Below are 27029 nucleotides of genomic sequence, written 5' to 3'. Positions count from 1 at the left end.
ACAGTAAGGTTAAGAGGGACTGGACATACAGTTTAAAGTGGGATCCGAACCATTATGTGCCGCCATCGGCGAGGCTCCGATTATGTATGTGTGTGTGTGTATCTTTATTATTTGCTAGTTTCATTTCTGTATTGATATTCTGATGTAACATGGAGTTTTGTGTACAGTATAATCAAATTTTGCATACAGTACAATCAAATTTTTTTAGAGGTCTGAAAAAGGGTCACGAAATTTTGTTCTTTAATCTGAAGTACAGAGTGGTCCAAAAGTATACTTAAAGTTTTGAGTTTAATTCAAGATGGCGGCCGTCGTCATATCCCTATAACATTTTCCCCAACCCCTATTACAAACCTACAGTGTTAGTTTTGCGGAACAGTATATCATTCAGCTTCTATCGGGCGTCTCCATACTTGTGGACCACCCTGTATAAGTGCTCCATATAAATGAATTAATATATTTCATATTAATCATCAACGTCAATCATCAACGTTGAAGGTTAAAAGCATTTTATTATTAGTACGGTCATTTACGGGAAGGTAACAAAAGTTTCTAAATTAGCATTTCTTTTCATTTCAAATGTGCCACTGGTGCGACGTTCATTATAATATTTAATTACAAAACTGGTTTGTTTAATATCAAATTATTATTTTATCTATCTATGTGGCAAAGCTTTAATCATATCGATTATCAATATCTACCATAATTCTCTTTTATTTACTTTTCAGTGAATTTTTCATAGTTTCACATAAACTGATATTTTCACATGATTTCATTCTGTAATACGTTGTTCAGAACATAAGTAATTTCGGACATTTGTAAGTGTCAATGCAATCCATGAAGTAAGGAAAATTCAGATTGGTTGCTTAATTGGAACCACCACCGTCTTGTAAACTCTAATAAACTGTATAAACAGTTATTTTGATCTGACGCGGGGGTCTCGGACCACCCCGAGTTGCCCCTCCGTAGGATCGCCTCTGAATGTCCCTTTGGAATGACAAGGTTTCGATAATTCATTACTTTAAATACCTTACCCAACTCTGTTGCATACCCGTCCCAACCTCCGTTCTGCTAGTACAATTCGTTTATTGTTGTTTTCTATATTTCCTGTCTTGTTACCAGTGGCGTATGCTGCGCTCAAAACATGGGCTATCTCACCACAACGTAGAGTTCGAATAGAGAAAGTATATTTCTATATACATTCACTCAACTGCTCCAAGAGCCTATTTCTTTCTGTTGAATCTGGCAACAAACCATGAGAGCTGGGCACACTGTTGAGCTTTCACGGGAAGGAGTTGGCGAGCCTTTCGTATTAACCACGCGTTAAGCCAAAATGCTACCACCCTGTGTTCCTTTGCAAAATCCTCAAAGAGGTACATTTTTAAATCTATTTTCTTCTTTGTTTTAGTCTGACTTCGCATATAGTGTAGATCAAGAATATACTAATTTACTCTCTAACCCTCCCGAACCCAAAGGTTTATGGCTGCAGCAACACAAGTCTTCCATCTTCACTATCCTGGGCAAGATCAATCCAATCGTTTCCTTCCTTACTGATTTCCTTCAGGTCCATCTCAACGTTATCCCTCCATCTTCGTCTTGGCCTTTCTGCAAGTCTCTTATTACCATGTTTCCCTACAAGAATCCTGTAAACTCTTCTCTCCTTTCCCATTTGTGTCACATGGCTTCCCCACTCAAGTCTTCAGTCTAGCTCTAGAATATGCGTTCTTCCTTTTTTATCGCCCTGAAATTCTGTATATTCCTTCTCTCTTTTCGTAATGGATTGATTTCTAACTTCATAGAGTGCCCTTGTTACCGGATATTTGCACATAATTTGCGAACTTAATTTTCTTTCCCTGTCCCCCAATTAATACGAGAGATTCGTGCAGACAGAAGACTCGTCTAATGAGAAGCAGAAGATTGGATTGCATGACCGGCTCTTGTTTAAGTAGTTGGAGATGGGCATTATCAACTCTTTTTTCCTCGAGTAAAAATAACACTTGTATCATAATGTCTATTTTTGGTCCAGACAGGAAGTTGCGTCCAAAGGGCCGTTTCCTATTTCCCCGCTCTGACTAAGTGTGGCTCAATTGGACTCCTGGGTGAATGAGTGTTACTAAGATAATCAAGACTCCCAAACTATCGAGGTCCTGGTGAGTGAAAAAGAATTCTTCACGTTTATGTTCCTTTACTAAAACCTGTTCGGCGAATGAATAAACTTCAACATTCTATTTTTGTATCTTAGCCAAGGAGGGTAACATGAACCGCTGAACCAATTGACTTGGTCCAGTTCCCGTGGTGAGGGGAAATTTTAGTGTTATTTTCCGTTCCAAAATTTTTCGTTTCTAGTCGTTTTCGAAACAGGTGGCACCCTCAATAAGGTGAAGCACGGCGAAGCATAATGGTTTGCGCCGCGTAACAAGCGAATGGGTCTCAGATTCCCTGCCTCTACCTGAAATGCGAGCGAAGGGTGCATGTGGACAGCAAAAGATGTCGTGTACGAGTGAAAAAAAACAACTACTTTGCAACTCCCACAACTGGAGGCGATAAGTCTGGGTTCTCCTGAAGTTTATTATTTAGCCGGTCGGACTTTATCTCCCATACAGATTGTGGCATCCGTCTATACTTAGCTTTTACTACAGACATGGATTCATACTTATCTTCATCTATCATCAGTATTATAAGTAGAAAAAGTTAGCTAGGGAGATGTTAAGTCGCGCGTTGGAGTTAACTTTGGGGGGCCTGGTTTAACCTGGTGACAGTGAGAAAGATTGTAGCATGCTTTGCGGAAAGTTTGCAGCTGGGGGTATACCGTCCCCACTCACTTCCAGCATTGACTAACATCATCATCTGATTTTCTGTCATCAACTGCCTCTATTCATAGCTGCTTCTTTCAATATTCCGTTGTGCAGACATTCAAATATCAACCCCTGTTCCGCGTAGTATACCCTGGACTGGTATTTAGGGACTAACGAGGCTCTGGCGCCGGGACCTGAAACAGGATAATCCTCTGTCCATCTCACCATACATCCTGATTTTTGCGATCAGGCAGAAGATTCAGAAAAGCAACGTAAAATAGGCTACTTCAATAAATCAACCAGTCAATATCCCCTGTCCCTTTCTTCACATCAAGTTCATCTGAAGTGTTTCCTTCTTTCTCAAACTTGACGTCTTCAAGGAAGCCACGTTGAAATCTCAACAGTAGTCAGGTTGCCAACTTCTAAGACTTCAGGTTGCCAACTTCTAAGAATTCATGTTGCCAACTCCTAAGATTTCAGGTTGCCAACTCCTAAGATTTCAGGTTGCCAACTCCTAAGATTTCAGGTTGCCAACTCCTAAGATTTCAGGTTCCCAACTCCTAAGAATTCAGGTTCCCAACTCCTAAGATTTCAGGTTGCCAACTCCTAAGATTTCAGGTTGCCAACTCCTAAGAATTCAAGTAGCCAACTCCTAAGACTTCAGGTTGCCAACTTCTAAGAATTCAGGTTGCCAGCTCCTAAGAATTCAGGTTGCCAGCTCCTAAGAATTCAGGTTGCCAGCTCCTAAGAATTCAGGTTGCCAGCTCCTAGGAATTGAGGTTGCCAACTCCTAATAATTCAGGTTGCCAACTTTAGAATCGCCATTATCTTCTTTCTGAAATCAGGTTAATTCACAGTTTCTAATCGATTTTTCTTCTTTAGTATTTTACTTTTTAGGATTCAGGTTTCGCAGGTAGCCTAGCTAGCCTTGAATATAAGCTCTCCATTTTTTTCCCTATTATATACATGAACAATGTAATTGCCATTCGCCCGCGAAACGTGGAAAAGATCAGGGATTTGTTTCATCAAAATAAGTAAGGATTCTGATAGATCTCTATGTTCTTTAATTCTTTCAAGAACTTGTTTATTTCGCACCGTATCGACCCATTTAATTCTTTCCATTCTCCGCCAGATCCACATCTCGGATGCTTCCAAAGCCCAACCCCACTTTATAGCACGCGTTTGCTTTTTCGTTCTTTGTCCCCAACAAGAGGTAGTGGTAACGCCATCGCTATGTAATCAAGGGGTCTCGGGTTCGATACCCGGTGGAGGCACATGGTGGTTTGGGTCACACTTTAAACTGTAGGTCGAGTCCCGATTAGTCGGACTTAAAAGACAAAATTTCAGTGAATTCAATCCTACCGCGTTTGGCAACACTGTCACAATAAACCCCACGTGTATTCTTAACTTGGGATGAACTTTAGTCTTTTTCTACCTTTCTTCCTCATTGTTCGCGTTTGCTATCAATGCAATAATGAGAAAATCTAAAGAGCGTTAATTTCTTAATGTTTGTACATATTTTTAAACACAAAAACAAGAATAGAAACGTGCGTTCAGTTTTTGTTGAATAAGTTCGACCATTTCTTATGTATGCACGAGAGGGTTTTAAGTCAAACTGGTCTCCTGATTTTTCAGAATAACTGAACACATTTCGACGCAGAGAAAATACTTTTTACCCCTCTACATTAATTCTCGTTTCCCCATCTTTTCACTAGTGCTTTGTTACCAGCATATTCGGAAGATTTCTCTGTACGTCAGAGCCATGATCGGACTTCTTGCTTCACCTCTGCGTCACTGCTGAAATGCTACCCTCTCAGAAACTCCTGTCAGAGTCTCGACAGGTAAAAATGGCTTTGAGCAAGGTCCGGACTGTAGGGGAGGTGTTGCAGTGACTCTCAACCAAATTCTCGTAGTGTGTAAATCGTGTGTTGGGCAGCATGCGGACGTGCACTGTCTTGCATAAACAAAACATCTTTAGTGATCAAACCAAGCTGTTTTTATGACTGCGTTCAAAGTTCCACAAAGATGCGCCCGTCCCGCAAGTTTGCGACATGTTATCCTTCTAATTTGTAGAATCAGGCACACCAATCGCTGTAGGCTTAGAGCCACCTCGACCAGGATCGTCTTTCGCAGATGTACGGCCTTCTTTAAGGAGAGAGATGGTGAGGGAGAGAAAGATAAATAATGATAGAATGAGAAAAACAAACTCAAAACAGAGTGTGAGAGAAACGTATGAGAGTGGGAGAGTGATGCTGGGGAAGGGGATGAGACAGACAGAGAGAGAGAGAGAGAGAGAGAGAGAGAGCGCAAAATAAGTAAATACAAAAAAGGAAAAGCAACTGCAGATATTAATAGGTGTGTGTGTGTGTATGAGAAAGAGATAGAGGAGAAATTAAAGGAGAAAGCAATACAGCAATTCGAAGAGAAAGATGCTAAAATAAATAATCAAGTCAGAATAAATTAGTAAGCAGAAATAGATTATAGGATATAGGAAGGAAGGCGAAATATAGAGAAAGCAAGACAAATAGAGAAAAAGGAAAATGAATTAATATAAATTAGAACAAAATCAATATTTTTTCCATATTCCATTGAGAAGGGGGATGGTTGGTTGCCCATGAACACAACAAAGTACCTAAGAGACTCATATGTGATTATCCGAAAAAATCTGCTTTTTCTATGTAGTTTTTCATCGATGGATGCTTTTATTGACTGCTCACAGAGAGCTATTGCGAGATTTATTTCAGTTCTACCCCTCCCCCTTTTTATTACTCTTCATCCTTGTTCAAATACTGCAAATGCTGCCTCATGCAATTCAGTGCATCTCCCTTCGTTTCCCGAGTATTTGCATTAGAGAGCGGTCTGGCAAATACATTATCGTGTTATATATTGCTTTGATTCTCCTGCTGTGAACTTGTTTCAACGCATGTCGATATTTTGTTCTCTTTCCTCGCCTCCAGATGTCATCTGCTTCCCGTATGTTAAATCCAATCGAAGATGTTAATCGATAAAAAGTCTCGTCACTCACTGTCTCATCGACAGAATGTCTCGTCACTCACTGTCTCATCGACAGAATGTCTCGTCACTCACGGTCTCATCGACAGAATGTCTCGTCACTCACGGTCTCATCGACAGAATGTCTCGTCACTCACGGTCTCATCGACAGAATGTCTCGTCACTCACGGTCTCATCGACAGAGTGTCTCCTCGCTCACTGACTCGTGGACATAGTGTCTCCTCGCTCACTGACTCGTGGACAGAGTGTCTCCTCGCTCACTGACTCGTGGACAGAGTGTCTCCTCGCTCACTGACTCGTGGACAGAGTGTCTCCTCGCTCACTGACTCGTGGACAGAGTGTCTCCTCGCTCACTGACTCGTGGACAGTGTGTCTCCTCGCTCACTGACTCGTGGACAGTGTGTCTCCTCGCTCACTGACTCGTGGACAGTGTGTCTCCTCGCTCACTGACTCGTGGACAGTGTGTCTCCTCGCTCACTGACTCGTGGACAGAGTGTCTCCTCGCTCACTGACTCGTGGACAGTGTGTGACCTCGCTCACTGACTCGTGGTCAGTGTGTCTCCTCGCTCACTGACTCGTAGACAGTGTGTCTCCTCGCTCACTGACTCGTGGACAGTGTGTCTCCTCGCTCACTGACTCGTGGACAGTGTGTCTCCTCGCTCACTGACTCGTGGACAGTGTGTGTCCTCGCTCACTGACTCGTGGACAGTGTGTGTCCTCGCTCACTGACTCGTGGACAGTGTGTGTCCTCGCTCACTGACTCGTGGACAGTGTGTGTCCTCGCTCACTGACTCGTGGACAGTGTGTGTCCTCGCTCACTGACTCGTCGACAGTGGGTGTGTGTCCTCGCTCACTGACTCGTCGACAGTGGCTGTGTGTCCTCACTCACTGACTCGTGAACAGAGCGTGTGTCCTCACTCACTGACTCGTGAACAGAGCGTGTGTCCTCACTCACTGACTCGTGGACAGAGTGTGTGTCCTCACTCACTGACTCCTGAACCTAAAAAACATGAAAATTCATTATAAACAAAAATCCTCAACAGATGGCGCTATGTTTCTTATACAACTCGATATAGTTATATTTTCGCAAAGATCTACATGAACGGACTAATAAGCATGCCTATTATTCTTACGAATGCTAATTTCTGGTATCAAATGATATTGTACTAAACTATCGCTTCGTAATTATTGATATGCATACAAATTTCTGATACACATAGATATTATAATAAATTAGCGCTTTATAATTGTTGATATGAATATTAATTCTTGGTACGTACTGATACCGTAACAATAAATGCTTTATAATCATAATGAACTTAGTTGTGCGGATTCATACAACAATCTCGTAGTAATCGAAATCTACATGTTATTCCATAAACATTACAACATTATTTACTAGAATTGACGTCACAATGCACGTATTATATTTTAATCCTAGCATTTTAAATGTCCAACTACCCAATGCAGAAGCGTCACACCCCTTGAGGTTGGATTCCATCTTGGAGAATAAGTAACTCGACGAATTCGAGATATACACAAGGTTTCCAATATAGGTGCGTGAAACCATCTGTTGCTGCCAGAAGGTGTTGACACTTGTCTGCATGGTGATGCGGAGAGCAGGCAGTAACAGCTGGTTCTCTTTCCAGCAATTAATGAACCCTATCCCATTATCAGCTTTCAAAGTTCATATTAGCAATCGCTTCCGTACACAATCGTGAGCTGTTCTTCGGTTCGCGATCCGGTTCAAGTCAAACCGAAACTTTCCGATTTTTTCATAATACCGTAACTCACCTGGACGTATATGAAAGACTTTACATATAAGAAACAATGTTGAACAACGTGATGAAATTTGTGAATTAAGGCGTAAAACTAGTGAAATTTACGTGTATTTTTGTAAGTATTTCTTATTTTAGATGGCAGAAATTAAGGCTCATGCTTTGCCTTACCTCATCCATAGATAATAAATAAACACACAGCAATTCATAGACATACACAAAACCTACATACATATACACACATATACGTATATATCAGTCGCCTGATGTCATGTGTGCTGCTTCCAACGTCCTCTGTTTACAATCTGGTGTGCTTCGACTTTCACGTCAGTTGCTATTCAGTCGTGGCTGCAGACATTTCGCTGTTTACAATCCGGTGTGCTTCGACTTTCACGTCAGTTGTTATTCAGTCGTGGCTGCAGACAGTTCGCTGTTTACAATCCGGTGTGCTTCGACTTTCTGTCAGTTGTTATTCAGTCGTGGCTGCAGACAGTTAGCTGTTTACAATCCGGTGTGCTTCGACTTTCACGTCAGTTGCTATTCAGTCGTGGCTGCAGACAGTTCGCTGTTTACAATCCGGTGTGCTTCGACACGTCAGTTTCTACTCAGTCGTGGCTGCAGACAGTTCGCTGTTTACAATCCGGTGTGCTTCGACTTTCACGTCAGTTGCTATTCAGTCGTGGCTGCAGACAGTTCGCTGTTTACAATCCGGTGTGCTTCGACACGTCAGTTGCTACTCAGTCGTGGCTGCAGACAGTTCGCTGTTTACAATCCGGTGTGCTTCGACTTTCTGTCAGTTGTTATTCAGTCGTGGCTGCAGACAGTTAGCTGTTTACAATCCGGTGTGCTTCGACTTTCACGTCAGTTGCTATTCAGTCGTGGCTGCAGACAGTTCGCTGTTTAGAATCCAGTGTGCTTCGACACGTCAGTTGCTACTCAGTCGTGGCTGCAGACAGTTCGCTGTTTACAATCCGGTGTGCTTCGACTTTCACGTCAGTTGTTATTCAGTCGTGGCTGCAGACAGTTCGCTGTTTACAATCCGGTGTGCTTCGACTTTCTGTCAGTTGTTATTCAGTCGTGGCTGCAGACAGTTAGCTGTTTACAATCCGGTGTGCTTAGACTTTCACGTCAGTTGCTATTCAGTCGTGGCTGCAGACAATTCGCTGTTTACAATCCGGTGTGCTTCGACACGTCAGTTGCTACTCAGTCGTGGCTGCAGACAGTACCGCATGGTTGAATACACGTTTGCCGAGAACACCGACATGTTGATAATTAACGGCGAAGCTGGACGTAATGGTGGAACTGCGCAACGTTTGTATACTAAGTCCCCTCTACAACCCCTAGAAATGTGTAATAGGAATTCTGAATCGCCCTCCCTGTGTGTGTGTGTGTCTATATATACACTATGTGGAAGAAAGTCATTGGACACCACATGTCAGCGGATACCATCAGTTTTCTTGCAATCAATAGGAGGTCGGTCCGCCTTTGGCAGCGATAACAGCAGCCACTCGTCGTGGTAAACTGGCCACAAGGTCTTGTAGTACACCGAGTGGGATATTCCGCCATTTCTCCTGCAGTAGTCACCAACCCTGGAACTGTAGAAGGACAAGGCGATAGCGACCTCAATTCAATTGGCGCTCCAGTTCGTCCCATAGATGTTCGATAGGGTTGAGGTCAGGGGTCTGAGCAGGCCAATCCAGTCGGATGACATTATTTTCTACATACTACTCCGTGGTAGCCCTGAAAACATGACAAGTCGCATTATCGTCATAGACCAGACATTCCTCGTTTCTATAGAAACGCCACAGCGTGGGGAGCATGGAGTTATCGAGAATATCTCGGTAGGACGCAGACGTCATGTGGCCATACACCGGTACCAGTGGACCCACGCCATGCCAGCTGAAACAACCCCAGAACATGATGCCGCCACCACCATATTTCACTGTGGGCACTACACACTCGGGTAACAGACGTTCTCCGGGTAATCGCCATACCCACACTCTCCCATCTGATCGAAACAGTGTGAAGCGTGATTCATCGCTCCATAGGACCTTCCGCCATTGCTCCACCGTCCAGTTTCTCCGCTCTTTACACCAGCGTAGTCTCTGCCGTTTATTGTTTTCTGTTATCATGGGTTTGTGGGCAGCGGCTCGACCATGATAACCGAGCGTATGGGCCTCCTTGCGAAGTGTCTTCGTCGAAACAGTCAAATTGGTCGCACTTTGACACTCTTCTGCAATCGAATGCATCGGACGGCTCCTGTTTTTCCGAATCTCCCTCTTCAGCACTCTCCTCTCCCGGTCGTCCAATTTCGTGGGTCTTCCACTTCGTGGTGCATTGCTGCAGTGTCCCTTTTCCTTCCACTTCTTGATGACAAAGGCTACAGTTGATTTAGGGACCTGTCGGGCATAAGCTATGCTACGTATACTCATGCCTCCTATGGAGCAGTCTACTATGATCCCTCTTTCAACCATGCTGAGCTCTTTCCTGTCCGTCATTTTATCAGCAAATGATCTGAGAAGCCTCCTGCTGCCGTATATATACCCGTCTGTACTCTCTTTTCCATGAGGAGTTCGTTTCAGAGTTGAAACCGGGGTGTCCAATGACTTTCTTCCACATAGTGTGTGTGTGTATATATATATATATATATATATATATATATATATATATATATATATATATATATATATATATATATATATATATATTCCTCGAAACCAAGAATTGTAGCATCATTCCATGAAACTTCCAATTTTTTGAACTCTTAAAAATCCCTATTGAATTTGATTTTCTTATTTCATGTGAGTGCATTCCAGTCTCGAATCACTGGCACAGTAAAAGAGTTTGCTAAACAAGTCAGTTTTATGAATTTGTGTTGTTAAAATATTAGAACTTTAGGATATTATGTATGATGACTCTGGGTTTATAAATAAAGCAAATCAAATGAATGAATCTCTTATACATTTCACTGACACTGTTTGTCAAGCATATACATTCTTTCTACATGCATTGAGTTTTTTTTTTTAAATGTAAATTCAGAATTGAGTAGATTTTGATTTTTGGCGTTTAGTGTAGATTTTCTGCCTCTATTGGCTAATCTCGACTATGAGGATGAGAGATGATATGATGAAATTGATAAGGAGACACACGCACAAAAAACACTCATTCCCAGGCGAGAATCATATTTCGAAGCCAAATTATCCGGATTATCGAGGTTTTACTGTATTACCTTAATCTATCCCTGATGGCGCAATACTAACCATGTGTCTTTGTAATTAAGAGGTATCTAGTTTTATCCCCACTGGAGGCACATTCCACAGCGGTTTGAATTCCACTTTTGACTGTAGGTCCAGTACCGATTAGCCTATTCGTGCATAAAGCGGACTAGAAACTGAAACTCTCTTGACATTCGCCTGTATAGCTGTCATTTGTGGTGATGGTTTTCTCCAGGATGTGCTGAAAACCTCCCGTCCTATCGCGACATTCGATATCTCGGTTCTTTTGTGCCTCGAAACTCGTTCTTCGGTGAAATGCGGGCCAGCGGTTGAAAGGAAGACGTGCAGAACGAGGCGATGGCCTGTAGCTAAATTCTTGTCGTCTTGGCAACGCAACGACAGAGCTTATCAGAACGGAGGAGCTGCTGTCAAAAACCCTGAGCAAACAGAATCAGCCATGGCTGCGTCGTATTGGGCTGAAGAACGCCATATTGCGCGGCTGTAAAACTGAATTACTTCCCCTCGCTTCGAATGCCGTGTTTGGAGGACAGTCCCAAGTGATAACGCCGTAAGAAATCCCGCAGAATCCAGGCAAGGCACATCCTGACTATGCCTTTCGAGGCTTGTTTGTCTCCGTTCACTTAGTCTTAGATGGGCTAATTTAACGTGAGATTCGAACCAGTACGCAGTGTACCTTCGCCGGGAATTCAACCCAGAACCCCATGATGTCAACACCTACCAATCCGGTTGTCTTGCATTGTCTATTACTCGAGATAAGCGAGCAATCGTTTCCATCATCTGCTTTCACACAGTTCTCCGCTGCTGGCTTCACAAATTCACTAAGCGGAATCCAAGTTTCCAATCTTGCCGCTCATTACAAATAACACTTTAAGTCTCCTTGAACAAATGCTCATCATTTTAACCCAGGTCTTGTCCATATTATGTTTTACGCCTCCAACCTTACCACTTCCTAATTTTTTAAAATATGGACCGTCGTCTAGGTGGCAGAGTGGTCGTTCTCGTGATTAGCCAAAGGTACAGAAAAAGCGACGCTGAATAACAAAAATTGAAAGTAAAAATTAATTGGATTAATTTTTCCCCAGCATACTTTTCCATACAAATATCTCTGAACTTGACGTAATACCAGCTAGTTCAACCAATCTTAACCTAACCTAGACCTATTTAACTGCCAGACCGGGTTCGATTAGGTTACATCGGGTCACGTCGGAGTTCAGGTTCCGGGTGGACCGTCGGAGTGTACTTTCCGGGTGGACCGACGGAGTGCACTTTCCGGGTGGACCGTCGGAATGCACTTTCCGGGTGGACCGACGGAGTGCACTTTTCGGGTGGACCGTCGGAGTGCACTTTCCGGGTGGACCGTCGGAGTGCACTTTCCGGGTGGACCGACGGAGTGCACTTTCCGGGTAGACCGACGGAGTGCACTTTCCGGGTGGACCGTCGGAGTGCACTTTCCGGGTGGACCGTCGGAGTGCACTTTCCGGGTGGACCGACGGAGTGCACTTTCCGGGTGGACCGTCGGAGTGCACTTTCCGGGTGGACCGTCGGAGTGCACTTTCCGGGTGGACCGTCGGAGTGCACTTTCCGGGTGGACCGACGGAGTGCACTTTTCCGGGTGGACCGACGGAGTGCACTTTTCCGGGTGGACCGACGGAGTGCACTTTTCCGGGTGGACCGACGGAGTGCACTTTCCGGGTGGACCGTCGGAGTGCACTTTCCGGGTGGACCGTCGGAGTGCACTTTCCGGGTGGACCGACGGAGTGCACTTTCCGGGTGGACCGTCGGAGTGCACTTTCCGGGTGGACCGTCGGAGTGCACTTTCCGGGTGGACCGTCGGAGTGCACTTTTCCGGGTGGACCGTCGGAGTGCACTTTCCGGGTGGACCGACGGAGTGCACTTTCCGGGTAGACCGACGGAGTGCACTTTCCGGGTGGACCGACGGAGTGCACTTTCCGGGTGGACCGTCGGAGTGCACTTTCCGGGTGGACCGTCGGAGTGCACTTTCCGGGTGGACCGACGGAGTGCACTTTCCGGGTGGACCGTCGGAGTGCACTTTCCGGGTGGACCGTCGGAGTGCACTTTCCGGGTGGACCGTCGGAGTGCACTTTCCGGGTGGACCGACGGAGTGCACTTTTCCGGGTGGACCGACGGAGTGCACTTTTCCGGGTGGACCGACGGAGTGCACTTTTCCGGGTGGACCGACGGAGTGCACTTTTCCGGGTGGACCGACGGAGTGCACTTTTTCCGGGTGGACCGTCGCAGTGCAGATTCCGGGTGCACCGTCGGAGTGCAGGTTCCGGGTGTACTCTTAGACTGCATGCGCCATGCCTTACATTAGGGAAAATTTTCCACCAATCTAATGCTCTCTGCTACGCTGTTTAGCGTTTGCTGATTTGCGTTTCATCTTCTATCGCATTTGGCTTGTTTCACAGGGGTGCGTGAACTGCCGAGTTGTGGCAAATTAAGGCTAGTGTTAGCTCAAACGTCTTCCCAACTTTTATTTTATTGTCGCACGTGTAGTGTTCTTGTCACACTACTATCGGGTCCTTTCGCACGGGATTTCGTTTACTTTCCCTACCGGATTATTCCGGAATTGCTATCGAAAGTGCGTGGTGACGTTAACATTTCGGGCAAACATTGAAGTTCACACAGATGCTTGTTCCAGCTCGGTCTGCGACCTCGAATTCGGAATGACCTGACCTTGATTTCGAAACTGTACACCAGTTGGAGCTACTGCCCGACCCTGTGGCCGAGTGGTTAGCACATCGCGCTGCGACGCCAAGGGTCCCGGGTTCGAATCCCGGTCGGGCTTGGTTGTTTGTGAATGTCTATTCATCAATTTCATCATTTCATCACTCATCCCCATCTTCGCAAATTAGCCAAGAAGCACAAAACGCGAAGTAAAATAAACTAAATCAAATCAAATCAAATCAAAAGTTGGAGCTACTACGGTTGAGCCTAATGTGCAGTGCATACATTACATAACATGTGCAATAATTGCGAATGGGGCACAAGAGGAAGCACGGCAATGGTACTGTAAGAAGGCAAGCGACGTCTAGCCAGCCAGCCTCTGTGAACTATAGGTGTGAATCAGTGGCGTATGCTGCGTCAAAAACCTGGACTAGCCCACTATGAGAAGTACAACTGGTCGAAGGCTATGGAGGAAGAGAGAAGACTAGGCTCACATAAACCCGTGGTATAAGTGGTTAGACACACCCATTTTGATCGCTCTTGACTACTTCAAGAAAGCCACGTTGCCATCCCAACGGCAGCCAGGATGCAAACTTGTAAGAATTCAGGTTGCGAACTCCTAAGAATTCAGGTTGCGAACTCCTAAGAATTCAGGTTGCGAACTCCTAAGAATTCAGGTTGCGAACTCCTAAGAATTCAGGTTGCCAACTTCTAAGAATCCAGGTTGCCAACTCCTAAGAATTCAGGTTGCCAACTCCTAAGAATTCAGGTTGCCAACTCCTAAGAATGCAGGTTGCCAACTCCTAAGAATCCAGATTGCCAACTCCCAAGAATTCAGGTTGCCAACTTCAGAATCGCCATTACTTTCTTATTGGAATAAGTAAATTTATTCACAGCTTGTAATATATTTTTCTTCTGTATTTTACTCTTAGGCTTCAGGCTTCGCAGATGGCTTAGCTAGCCTAGAATATACGCTCCTGGTGTGAATGGTTAAAACTACCCGTTTTCAGGGTCTTGGGCGTATTGTTTATTCCGGCATTTGCATTGGCAACACTTCCATTCACCCGATCGCCATTATGATTGCATACTAACGTCGAAAGTAGGGCAAAAGACGCATTGCTTACTCCCAAAACAGCTTCCACTGCTCTGAAAATGAACCCTATATCCTTTTAAATAGCTTCCCGTCCTCGCTCCGTGTATACAGTGACAGAAGACAATGCTGTTTTAGAAGACGAGGAGAGCTGGCGATCCCACTTTTTCCCTGACCCAAACGGGACCGTTTGTGGATTCGCATTCCAGATGGAGGTGCTATTTCCTGTTTTCCGATGAAAGCCGTCAGTGATGGTTCTGGCTTCTTGTGCACAGATGGCGCCTTATGTCCGAGGCTGCAAAAGCAAACACGGAAAGGGCGTCGGTTGCTGGATTGTAAACTTGCGTGGAGACTTGCAAGACATGACGGAAGAGAGCAGGCACATAGCCAGGGGGACGGCTAAGGGGACTGAAGCCCCCCAAAATCCTACAAATATCTAATTTAAATAGTGTGTAGTGGTAATTAGCAGGAGAAAAGTTTAGTGTATAATAGAGGAACCAGGTTATAGAATTTTTTTAACCCAAAGAATAAATGGATCCACAGCTTCCAAAACTTATAGTTTTCTTCGTGAGAGGTCACAGAATATAAACTTTGAGTAAAATTTGGCCCTAACTTTTAAAGCCTTTTTTTAACGGAATGTGTAAAAGTTAATAACAAAATACAATAACTATGAATTTCAGTACACTAACTGTTCAAAATGCAAGAAAAATAATGGACAACACTTGTTTTATTTTTAATAACAATAATAGTTATTATTTTAAAATGACAATTATAACAGTGATAATAATTATTATTGTCATTATTATTTCTACTAATCAAGTTTTATTAGAGGCCTGCCCCCTCTACAAATATTTCTGGCGCCGCCTGTGCTGATAAGGGATGAGCGCCCCCCACCGAAATAAAATCCTGGCTACGGGCCTGGAAGAGGGGAGTGGAATGCTGAGACGCAATGACGCACCAAAGCAGTTCTTTACCGAGACGATCGAGGACTCGTTCTCGTACCGTGGTGTGAATGTAAGTAGGACACCTTGATGTATAGGCATTTGGTGTCTTTCTCTTTTGCACATCCTTTTACCTCTGACCTCTGATTACTTTTCAGTCATTGTACCAGGTGGTCAGAATTAAAATCTCCGTACTCGGAGCCCTCTGTAGCTCATTCGAAGCATCGGATTGCGGTGGAGACAATGGAAAAGCGAATGCTGATGAAAAAAAAATAGTTCAAATATTCACCACCAGGTGGAAATGTGGCGTTCAAATCTGGGCACAGGAACAACATCTCAGGAAACTATTCGTGCTACCATTGATCACGTTGTCTTACTCTTCCAAACGGTCGTTAACGTTGACGGCGCTCATATTGAACACTGCTGTACTGAGAAACTAAAAATAAAATTTTGCATGTCTGACTTCAGGTTGCTGTTATCTAAACGCCACGTTCCAACATGGTGGTGAACATTTGAACTTTTTTAATCAGAATTCCCTTCCCCATGCTCTCCACAGCCTCTCTACCAAGTTTCACTGCAATATATTGCTTCGGAAGGGCTCCAGGGGGCTCTGAGTAGGTGGCGTTTTATTCTATGCGACACATTTCCACCTGGTGGTGAAAATTTTAACTATTTTTTTTATTGAGACTGCATTCTCTTCCCCATTGTTCTCATGGCCTCTATGCTAAGTTTCACCGCAATCCGATGCTTGTAACGGGCTCCACATAGCTCTGAGTAGGGTATGTGCTGAATGTCTTTCTGTTCATAAAGCAGATGGCTTCGTTAGTGAATAGCTCTCACGGTGAGATGAAACTAATTCATGATGGATTTTCGTACTTAAAAGGCCAGAAATGATAAAGTACGAGGGTCATCCAGAAAGTAAAACCGTTTTGTTATACAAAATGAAAAACACAATATTTATTGAAAAAATAAAACAATTCTGTTACATACCTGAAGCTTCCTTCACTTCTCTACATAATCACCTCCTACATTTAAACATTTGTCGTATCTGGGCACGAGCTTCAGAATTCCCATGTTATACTCTTCTGCCGCCAGTTCATTAAGCCAGGTGGTCACTGCATTCTCCAACTCTTCATCACTTCCAAAACGTTTACCGCCCAGAAACTCTTTCAGCTTAGGGAAAAGGTGGAAATCGCTAGGAGCAAGGTCCGGACTATAGGGTGGATGATCAAAAATGTCCCATCCGAATTGATCCAGCAATTCTTGAGTTGCACCAGCAGTATGAGGGCGGGCATTGTCGTGCAGAAGCACAATTCCTCCAGAAAGCATTCCTCACCTCCTGTTTTGATGGCTCGCCGTAGTTTTCTTAGAGTCTCACAATAACGATTTGCATTGATCGTAGTGCCTTTTGTCGGAAATGCACGAGCGGTCTTTTGTTTGAATGTAGTGACCACCTGTCTTAATGAACTGGCGGCAGAAGTGTATAACAGGGAATTCTGACGCTCGTGCCCAGAAGAAGTGAAGGAAGCTTCAGGTATGTAACAGAATTGTTTTTTTTTTCAATAAATATTGTTTTTCATTTTGTATAACCAAACGGTCTTTATTTTCTGGATGACCCTCGTATAATGCATGTGACTTTGAAGAAACAGAAGGCCGCGTCCACACTGTAAATAGTGAGTTGTGAAATTTATGAACGAACATACTCAATGCACCTTACGTGATTACTGTACTGACATGAAGAAGACCAATGCTAACCAAACGCAAGAAAGCAGTTTACCAATTTGAGGTTTTTGGAGCTTGCTGAAGATGAGGTGACATCGTATCTGCCACCTATTGAGACGATTACATGAACACTACTCGGGAAGAACGAACAGTCTCTAACGGTAGATCCACTGACCACTAATCTTTATCAATTCCAGAAGAATACAGAATAAGAAAAAAACTATAGTTTCTCTTGGGATTCTTCTATTTGGGACTAATACCAGTGTAGAACTTCTCGAGAATTCTTCGAGATGGAACATTTAAGCATTCATCCAGTTTATTTTATCAGCTGCATACATCGTGATGGCGAACAGCCACCAGCAGTACGAAGATTCAAAGTTTACTTATATTGTTTGTATGCTAGGAATGTAACAGAGTAATACATTCAAGAAAACATTTCATTTTTCTTTACAACACCCAAATGTCCGCAGCAAGATGTCCTGGGGCATGGTGTTGTATTCTCTATAGTGGTAGCTAGAGTCTTTATACAACCATTGAAATGCCATGAACAGATTCTCGATCCTGGCCATATTGGAGTCAATGTTATCAGCATCACGCTCCTACCCATTTGGGATTGATGATAAGAATGTGCATGAAGTAATTTTGTCTTGTTTCACCTTTGAAAGAAGTTATTTAAGGTATGTAGGTTCTAGGTAGATGAGATTTCTAACATCCTTATATCTCTCCTTGCAGGTAAGACGACTTTACTGATGGAGAAAATATTTACCACGGTTTGGAGATTCGGGTGAGTCATTACTAAGGCCCGGCTATGTATGTAACCAAAACGTGTTAAATGTGAACGTAAGTACATAGAAAAATCTCTGAAATGTATAAAACATAATATGCAAGTGTATATAAATGTTCAATAACATTTTTTTCTCTTCGGTCGTTTCCTGTGCTAATCTTTTAGAGGTTCAAGTGAACTTATCAGAATTTGCTTTAGGTCCACCTCTGGAAGTGCTCAGCTGCATGCAGTCTCTATTCCAAAAATCAGAACAGATTGTTTGCAAAATACAGTAAAACCTCGTTGATCCGGACTAATGGGGGGGGATAAGTTGACCGGTTTAACGAGAGTCCGAATTAACTGAAATAAACTAAAAGAACATAAAGTGCATTAAAACTCAGTTTATAGCAACAAAACACGTTTATTATGGTGTATTTAAACGGCATAGGCCTAAATACACTACAGTACAGCACAAAGTCTGCGGGAAACAGAATTTCATCAGTAGTTGACTGCCTTTTCTTTGGTAAGTTTTCTTGTTGACTTCTAGCCACATTTAAAACCTTGCATTCTGCTTTTTTTTATCCTTTTGCCTGTCCGGATTAAGCGAAGTCCGGCTTATCGCGGTCCGAATTAACGAGGTTTTACTGTATGGTAGTAGTGAAGAACATAGTACATACAAGCCATTGATACATATTTACTGTGTGATGTTCATGACTTACAATCAGATTAAGTGAAAATAAGGTGACGAAGTTGGATATATATATATATAAAAAAAGGTAAAGGTAAAGTGTTCCCCTGTGCTTAGCACCACGCCATGAAGGCGTATAGGGGGTGCGGGGGTAACGCCCCACACTTTCTTGATCCGATCGTGAGTGGTGGTGATGTGATCAGCACCACGCCCCTGACCGCCTTTACCCCCCAGGGTTTCCCCCAGGTACCCATGTTATTCGACGCTGGGTGGGCGCCGGGGCCACTTCCAACGTTAGAAAAGTTCCCGGATTTGAACCGGCCGGGGATCGAACCCGGGACCTTTAGCATGGTAGTCAGACGCGTTACCGACTGAGCCACCGCGGCCACACACACACACACACACACACACACACACACACACACACACACACACACACACATATATATATATATATATATATATATATTATATGGTAAGTGGAGGGAATATGACCATCTTAAGACAAAATTTATAATATTTCAGAGATGTATTGAAATACAGAAAAATTACATATTGCAAAATTTAGAACAGTCTTTCCGCAATACATAGTAGTACACATGAGCAAAACTCTCTTAATGCAAATGAGAAACAATAAAAAAACAAAACTACTACAAAACCCATTTTACCCCGAACGGTGGGGGTAATATGAGCACACTGTTGGGGAATATGAGCATGATGAGTTTGAAAGTAAATATTACAAAATATACACTAAAGGCTAGTCACGGTACAACACTGAATGATTCTTCAATACGGTACATATCATAAAATTAACTTGCATGTCTCAAATAGCCCTTTACCCACGACAAGCAGGGCCAACGCAATTATTATGATAATACACGGAACAGTGTTTGTTCACAACGTATCCACTCTTCACCTTGATTGTCTTCATGATACCAACCCTTGCATATAGGGCACTCGCTATCTTCGCCGCTAGATGCAACTGTAGATGGAACAGTACTCGAACTTTCCTTGGATCGTGCAGACACATGAGTGAGACGCTTCTTTTTGACTGCAGAAATAGTTTTTGATGAGGTAAGCTCCCTTGCTTCTCTTGGTTGCCTTCTCCGGGTCACAGGTGGCTTGTAAAGAACAGGAATTGGTGACAATGTGCGCACAAGTTTCCGAGGTGAATGTCTTGTGCGTGCAAGCGTGTTTGCACACTTGGATCTTACTGCATGTGAAGATGTAGGAGAAGCAGCGTGATTGAGCGATCCAGGAACTGTAGATTCACACCTCTGAGATCCTAAGCAGGATGGACTGTTGACAGACTGTTCCACGACCACTTGAGAGCTTCCGCTTGGAATTGGTTGGGCCGGTGTAGTTATTTTCCTCTTGGTTGAACGAGGCTGTGTCGTCTTGCAATAAGGATCTTTTATCATGTGTTCTCCATGTGCTCTGCTTGCCAGGTTTGCCTATTGGACGTTCGTCTGTACGTTCATGGCATCTGGAATGCAAGAATGAAACAATGACTAACATACAAACCCAAGGTGCACAATACGTGGATGTATGTAACACAACTCTTAGCAAGGGCAAGAAAATATCTATCCCAGGAGGTCACTAGGATGAAGAATCAGCAAAGGAGGACTACAATTATCTATGGTACGTCCGCCAGCGAGATGGCATTTCCATACACTTCCGTTAGGAGTCCACAGTTTTTTAAAGTTTTCAATTAAAACGATTCACACAGAATCTATACTATAAGCAGCAACATATTATAGGATGCAGTTTTTCTTTACAGCGTAATGAGATTTCTGCGGTTTGGAAATAGATTCCATGTCTCTGAATTATTTATTTATGAAATGTCCATTTTCCCCTTATCAGAATTCCTATGCCCATTTTACTCCGACTTGGGCTCATATTTCCACAACTTGCAACATTTTACGTAAGTTTGTACTACTGCATTCACAACGCGGGACACCGCTTGATGGCATTTGCATTGCATGCTCCTTTGTTGTAGTTTCGTTGTTGATATGTCAGTTTCCTGTTATTTTACGTTATGTTCTGCTCAGATCTTAACTCCAACTACTCTACAATAACATCACGTGAATTTTTGACTATAATTTAGAACAGCACTTACCTTTCAACAGGCACACAATCTTCCTTGTCTTCAGCTGCGACGTGCCAATCAACACGGACGACGGCTTGGTCTCCACTGATGTTGCCAACCTACAGTAGAATTTTTTTCACCACACACAGCTGGCGCTGTGACGTAAAAACCTTACGTGTGCCCATATTCCCCACGTATCCATTTCCCCCCCACTTACCCTATATTTTTTCTTCTTCGGAAATCGTATTTTGAATGTTTGTCCCACAAATATATCTGCATTACTCACCTGAAACCAGATAAAATGGTGCAAATGTCCTAAACGGCAAATATGCAATATACCTTAAAATATGTAACGTGAAACTATATCGTTCCTAACTCGCAGACATTTGTTATTTTTGCTTTATATACACAACAAAAATTATGTAATAACATAATCCGTGCTCTCATTACCATGGCACTGACTTGGGGTAGAATAGACCATTATGTGAACAATCTAATGCTCAGCATAATATTCTACAGTGCGTCCATTTCGATCTGCAGCCGAGAGATCGGGAGAAACGTGGCGGGCGGCGCTGACGGAGATGCCGACATTTGAGGCCTGTAATGCCCGCTTATTTTTGTGGACATCTTGCAAAACGAGCACTAACCTGTGTTATAACACGCAAAAGTTCTTCTGTAATTCTTCCAAGTTCCACCCTTATATACACAAATAAATACGCTTTAAAAATTATATTAAGAGCCACAGATAATACTCTGTAAAACATTTTAATCATAGTTTTGACCAGTAACGTCCTGCTTAAGTTTATATCCTTGAAAGAGTTTTGTGTCGATGGGGATCGTTTGGAGGTTTCGAATGTGCAACACTGTATCAAGATTACGCTGCAGACGAACCGTTAAAAGCTAATGGTGTTCGTGAGCTTCCTTGCAATCCGAAATCTCCTAGCTCAAGTTTTTTGTTCCTTCGCGACTACAGAGCTGTGAATATAGTGGCAGGCAGATGTAAACCAAGAGCGTGTTAATTTCGTACTGTGCGTAAGAGTGTTATTCTTGGTTACTTGCCGTTACTTGTTTGTGTTATTGCAGTGTGTATGTGTGTTGTGTCAGTCAGACGATTGGAATGCCAGCCGCAAGGTTCACGTTAGAACAAAGAATTTTTATGTATGTTTTTACGTGAAAACAGACTCGTGTCGAGACGTGTGTAGGCAATTTGTACAGAAATTCCCAGGCGTTTCACCTCCACATAGAGATACGGGTAGACGTCTAGGAAGAATTACGGAAGAAGAACTTTTGCGTGTGAATCAAAATTTCATCAAACAATGCCAGGAATGTGTGAATGTAGGTGGACATCACTTTGAACAACTCTTATAACACAGGTTAGTGCTAGTTTTGCAATATTTATATAAATGTCTGCATATGTCCATAAAAATATGCGGGCATTACAGGCCGCAAATGTCGGCACCTCCGTCAGCGCCGCCCGCCACGTTTCTCCCGATCTCTCGGCTGCAGATCGAAATGGACGCACGGTATTAGTCTCGTACGTTTTCGTCCGTTTGTCATAAATTGCGATTCGATTAGCTTACGTACACACGCACACAAATTCGTTTTCTTTCGAATAGATTAGCCAATTTAGGAAGGCCATCACCCACGCCCCTCTTATACCTTATTTAAAATGCAGTTGTAAAAAGTGATCGATACTAGCCATAAGAAAAAGCGCAGCAGAGGTGTTATATTCAGTGTGGGCTTTAAGCGTTTGGAGTTTCTTATACAATTGCCTCTGTTCCTTTGAGGGAAAACGTCTTCAGCCTCTTTCAAAGGGTATCTTCTCGGTTGGCAATTATCGAAATCCCTTGAACGGATTTTCCGTGTAAGTCGATTATATTAGCAGCCGCCGACCTCCAGAGGAACTCTTCCGTGTTTACTCAGAGCTGTTCGAGTTTGGTTTAATCAGAGTTATGAGCTGTTTCTTCGAGCAAGTTGCTGGAAGGAATGTACACGCATGTTGCTAATGAATTGAGTGGAAATTTTAAGCGCATCTACTCGGTCTGATTGGGAACAGGGTAGATTATAATCGCCTTTATTCACAAGGCGCTTTGGGCTTCACGAGCCTTTCCGACAGCAAGTCGTGAGCCTCATGGGGTATTTCCTTACGCTTACGTTACTTTCGGTTCACTTGCATAACTTCACCTTACACACCAGCAGGGGTTTTTCTTCGAGTAAGTAACCCATAATAATAATTACGTGGATTTTATCTTCCATGAAAATTTAACTTGTTAAAGTAAAATTTTCCTGTGACAAGAAGTTAGAAATGCGGATTCGATATATTTTTGTTCCAATTGATGCACCTGCTTTACATTAAACAGTATACCAACACTAAGCATTATATTTGAAAAAGTGATGTTACTAATGAATATCGAGAATATCGATTATGTCTTGTAATCCACCTGTAGTATAAAACTTCACATTCACCTCAGTAAAGCGCCAAAAAATACGAATTCTTGGAACATAAAATTTTTACATCCATCTCTTTACAGGCTTTCAAGAATATTTAATTTAATGGGGTGTCAATACTTTCTTAGGATCCCGAGATATTTAGTATTTTCCAGCTTCTCTTTTGGCACGTTCTGAGTCTAAACGTCGTTAAATACAGTCTCCAAAATGTAATGTTCGAACTCTCTCTCCCCACTACAGAAATCCCTTGACAACCTAAGATTTAACACTTTATCAAAAGCTTCCTATCTCCCCCTTTAAATTTAATACTCAATCCGCCTCTAACTAAAATACCCGCCATAATATAAGACCTAGAGTTGGATACTGTTCCCCCAACGTTTAATTCAGAATCCCCCCCAACCCCTCCCTTCGATAATACCCTTAAACACTTTCTTTTCTTCATTTAATGGATTAAATATGGTGCATTTAAGGTGTAAATTCTGGAAAAATATATAAATGTTGAATTTTATATTATTTGAAGGGAAAATATCCCCCCAAAAAATCTCGATGGCGCAGCCTGCTCAATTATCCCCCTGTGGGCACCCCTGCACATCAGATTCGTCACCGGACCACAATCTAATCCCTCCGGCAACAAGTGTAAATCTCACAATACAACAGTAGCAAGCTGTCCCTATCTAGTCAAACTCGCCACTGGGCATCACATTGAATTTAGCCACCCCCTCGTCTTGGTCTTTGTTGGGCGTCGGTGACTATTACTCCCACGATGGACAGCCGAATCCAATAAGACACGCAAGTCAAAGGACATCCGGTCTGCAGCGACTGAAAAGTGTTGGAGCTAAATCTTTCGCGACCTGAACCACCAATATGCTGGAACACAGTTTGCTCCCGTATAATAATATCTACGGAAAGGATTTTAAGGTGCAAAATTATGGTCGGGATAGAAAAAAAAAGGTTCTGATAAATGTGCTCATCTCACGAAAAGATGCAACGAAGTGCGTTCATTTGACTTGATTTCATGTCCTAAAATACATATCTCAAACGATCGTTTTTTTTTCTTTTTGAAAAGGTGCTAAACCTTAAAATCCGTTCCCTAATAATAACGGTCGAAGCAAGCACTTCACTTAGGGGCTTGATTGATTTAGTTTATTTTACTTCGCTTTTCTGTCGCTTTTGGCTAATCGCGAAGATGAGGATGGGTGATGATATGATGAAATTGAAGGGACACTCACTGATGCCCAGGTCGGGATTCGAACCCGGGACTCCTGGCTTCATGGACGAGATGTTGCTATCTTGTATGTGAATCCAAAAATTGCGATAGTGCAAATTTAGTCAAAAACGCTACAGTGAGTGAAATAGAAATAGGAAAAGATATACCTCAGACTCGAATTGTATGATGATTTGAAAAAGCAATTGCACATACTCAAACTTGATTTTATCTAAGGGTGACCCATGGTCTAATGATCTAGTTAACCCACAGTAAAGAGCACCCTCGTATGCCAGTGTGGACGTAGCTGCGGCTCTGAACTTGACGAGATTGAGAAACGCAGGCATTGCGAGCGATGCGAACAACAAAAAAAAATTACGAAATGTATTTTTATGTTCATAAAATTTGAAATCGAGGGGGCAATTGCTCCTCTGTGCCCCCCCTGCAGGTGCCCTTGGCCTTCAACGTTCCCCCCCCCCTAGAATTGGCTTGCGACGAAGGTTGGGGGAATGCCCCCTGTGGTTGCGCCACTGTACATCGGCTAAGTTCGTTTGCCTTTCTTCTGAAGAGAACCCCCCACCTTCCAATTGGAGTACAAAGCTTGGCCTTTATCTCTTGTTTTTATTTTGTGTTTGGAACTCTTCCTTATCTGTTTTCCTCGTTTCTGGACCACCGTTACGTAATGGATCGACTGCCTCTGAAAATGTCACGTGCCACTCCAGAACATTCGCAGCAAGTGAAGGAGCATTGTTAGCAACCTTTCTTTGTATTTCCACGATTCCAGTGCAAATGCATGCACTTATTTGAGTATCTTACAGGTCGAATGAATGTTTATAAATAGATGGTGCTAGAAACGTGCAACCATGTGCCTTCGAATATTTTCGGATAGGCCAAGCTGTACAAAAACATTTCGTTCTACACTTTGTTGACTTATTCGAACATATTACATTTTACATATGTTTCTTCTGCCATAGAAACAAGAAAACGTATATTTTAAGACTGGAAAAAACCTTACTACACTATTCAGGATACTCCTATACTTATTATATAAATCAAGGGGTTCTAATTTTATACGCTTTAACTTATCGTTCCACTAAAATCTCTGGCTTTGACGTATCGTCCCACTAAGGTCTGTGGCGTTAACTTACCGTTCCATTAAATTCTGTGGCGTTAACATATCGTTCCACTCAAGTCTGTGGCGTTAACTTATCGTTCCACTAAAGTCTGTGGCGTTAACGTGTCGTTCCGTTAAAGTCTCAACTAATGCCTGTGGCGTTAACTTATCGTTCCACTAATGCCTGTGGCGTTAACTTATCGTTCCACTAATGCATCTGGCGTTAACTTATAGTTCCACTAATGCCTCTGGCGTTAACTTATAGTTCCACTAATGCCTCTGGCGTCAACTTATAGTTCCACTAATACCTCTGGCGTCAACTTATCGCTCCACAAGTATGTGGCGTTAACTTATCGCTCCACAAGTATGTGGCGTTAACTTATCGCTCCACAAGTATGTGGCGTTAACTTATCGTTCTACTCAAGTCTGTGACGTTAACTTAGCGTTCAGATAAAGTATGTGGCGTTAACTTATCGTTCAGATAGTCTGTGGCGTTAACTTGTCGTTCCGCTAAAGTCTGTGGCGTTAACTTGTCGTTCCGCTAAAGTCTGTGGCGTTAACTTGTCGTTCCGCTAAAGTCTGTGGCGTTAACTTATCGTTCCGCTAAAGTCTGTGGCGTTAACTTATCGTTCCGCTAAAGTCTGTGGCGTTAACTTATCGTTCCGCTAAAGTCTGTGGCGTTAACTTATCGTTCCGCTAATGCGTCTGGCGTTAACCTATCGTTCCGCTAATGCGTCTGGCGTTAACCTATCGTTCCGCTAATGCGTCTGGCGTTAACCTATCGTTCCGCTAATGCCTCTGCCGTTAACCTATCGTTCCGCTAATGCCTCTGGCGTTAACTTATCGTTCCGCTAATGCCTCTGGCGTTAACTTATCGTTCCGCTAATGCCTCTGGCGTTAACTTATCGTTCCGCTAATGCCTCTGGCGTTAACTTATCGTTCCGCTAATGCCTCTGGCGTTAACTTATCGTTCCGCTAATGCCTCTGGCGTTAACTTATCGTTCCGCTAATGCCTCTGGCGTTAACTTATCGTTCCGCTAATGCCTCTGCCGTTAACTTACCGTTCCGCTAATGCCACTGGCGTTAACTTACCGTTCCGCTAATGCCACTGGCGTTAACTTATCGTTCCGCTAATGCCTCTGGCGTTATTTATCGTTCCCCTAATGCTTCTGGCGTTAACTTATTGTTCCACTAATGCCGGTGGCGTTAGCTTATCGCTCCACAAGTATGTGGCGTTAACTAATCGCTCTACTCAAGTCTGTAACGTTAACTTAGCGTTCAAATGAAGTATGTGGCATTAACTTGTCGTTCTGCTAAAGTCTGTTGTGTTAACTTATCGTTCCCTTAAAGTCTGTGGCGCTAACTTACCGTTCCACTGAAGTCTGTATCGTTAACGTATCGTTCCACTGAAGTATTTATCGTTAACTTACTGTTCCATAAATGATGAGATGGTTAATGTTATAT

At 43.1% G+C, this 27029-nt stretch overlaps 1 protein-coding gene across 2 annotated transcripts in view; it reads left to right on the top strand.

Moving 5' to 3' along the window:
• LOC145999021 (receptor-type guanylate cyclase Gyc76C-like) overlaps window positions 1-27029 on the top strand; it is a 507155-nt gene that overhangs the window by 259945 nt on the left and 220181 nt on the right. The window lies entirely within an intron of this gene.

This window comes from Lepisma saccharinum, chromosome 14, assembly GCF_977018435.1.
Source record: "Lepisma saccharinum chromosome 14, izLepSacc3.1, whole genome shotgun sequence".
Taxonomy (NCBI): Eukaryota; Metazoa; Arthropoda; class Insecta; order Zygentoma; family Lepismatidae; genus Lepisma; species Lepisma saccharinum.
Note: the sequence above shows the minus strand (reverse complement) of the source record. Positions and strands in the feature narration are given on the sequence as shown.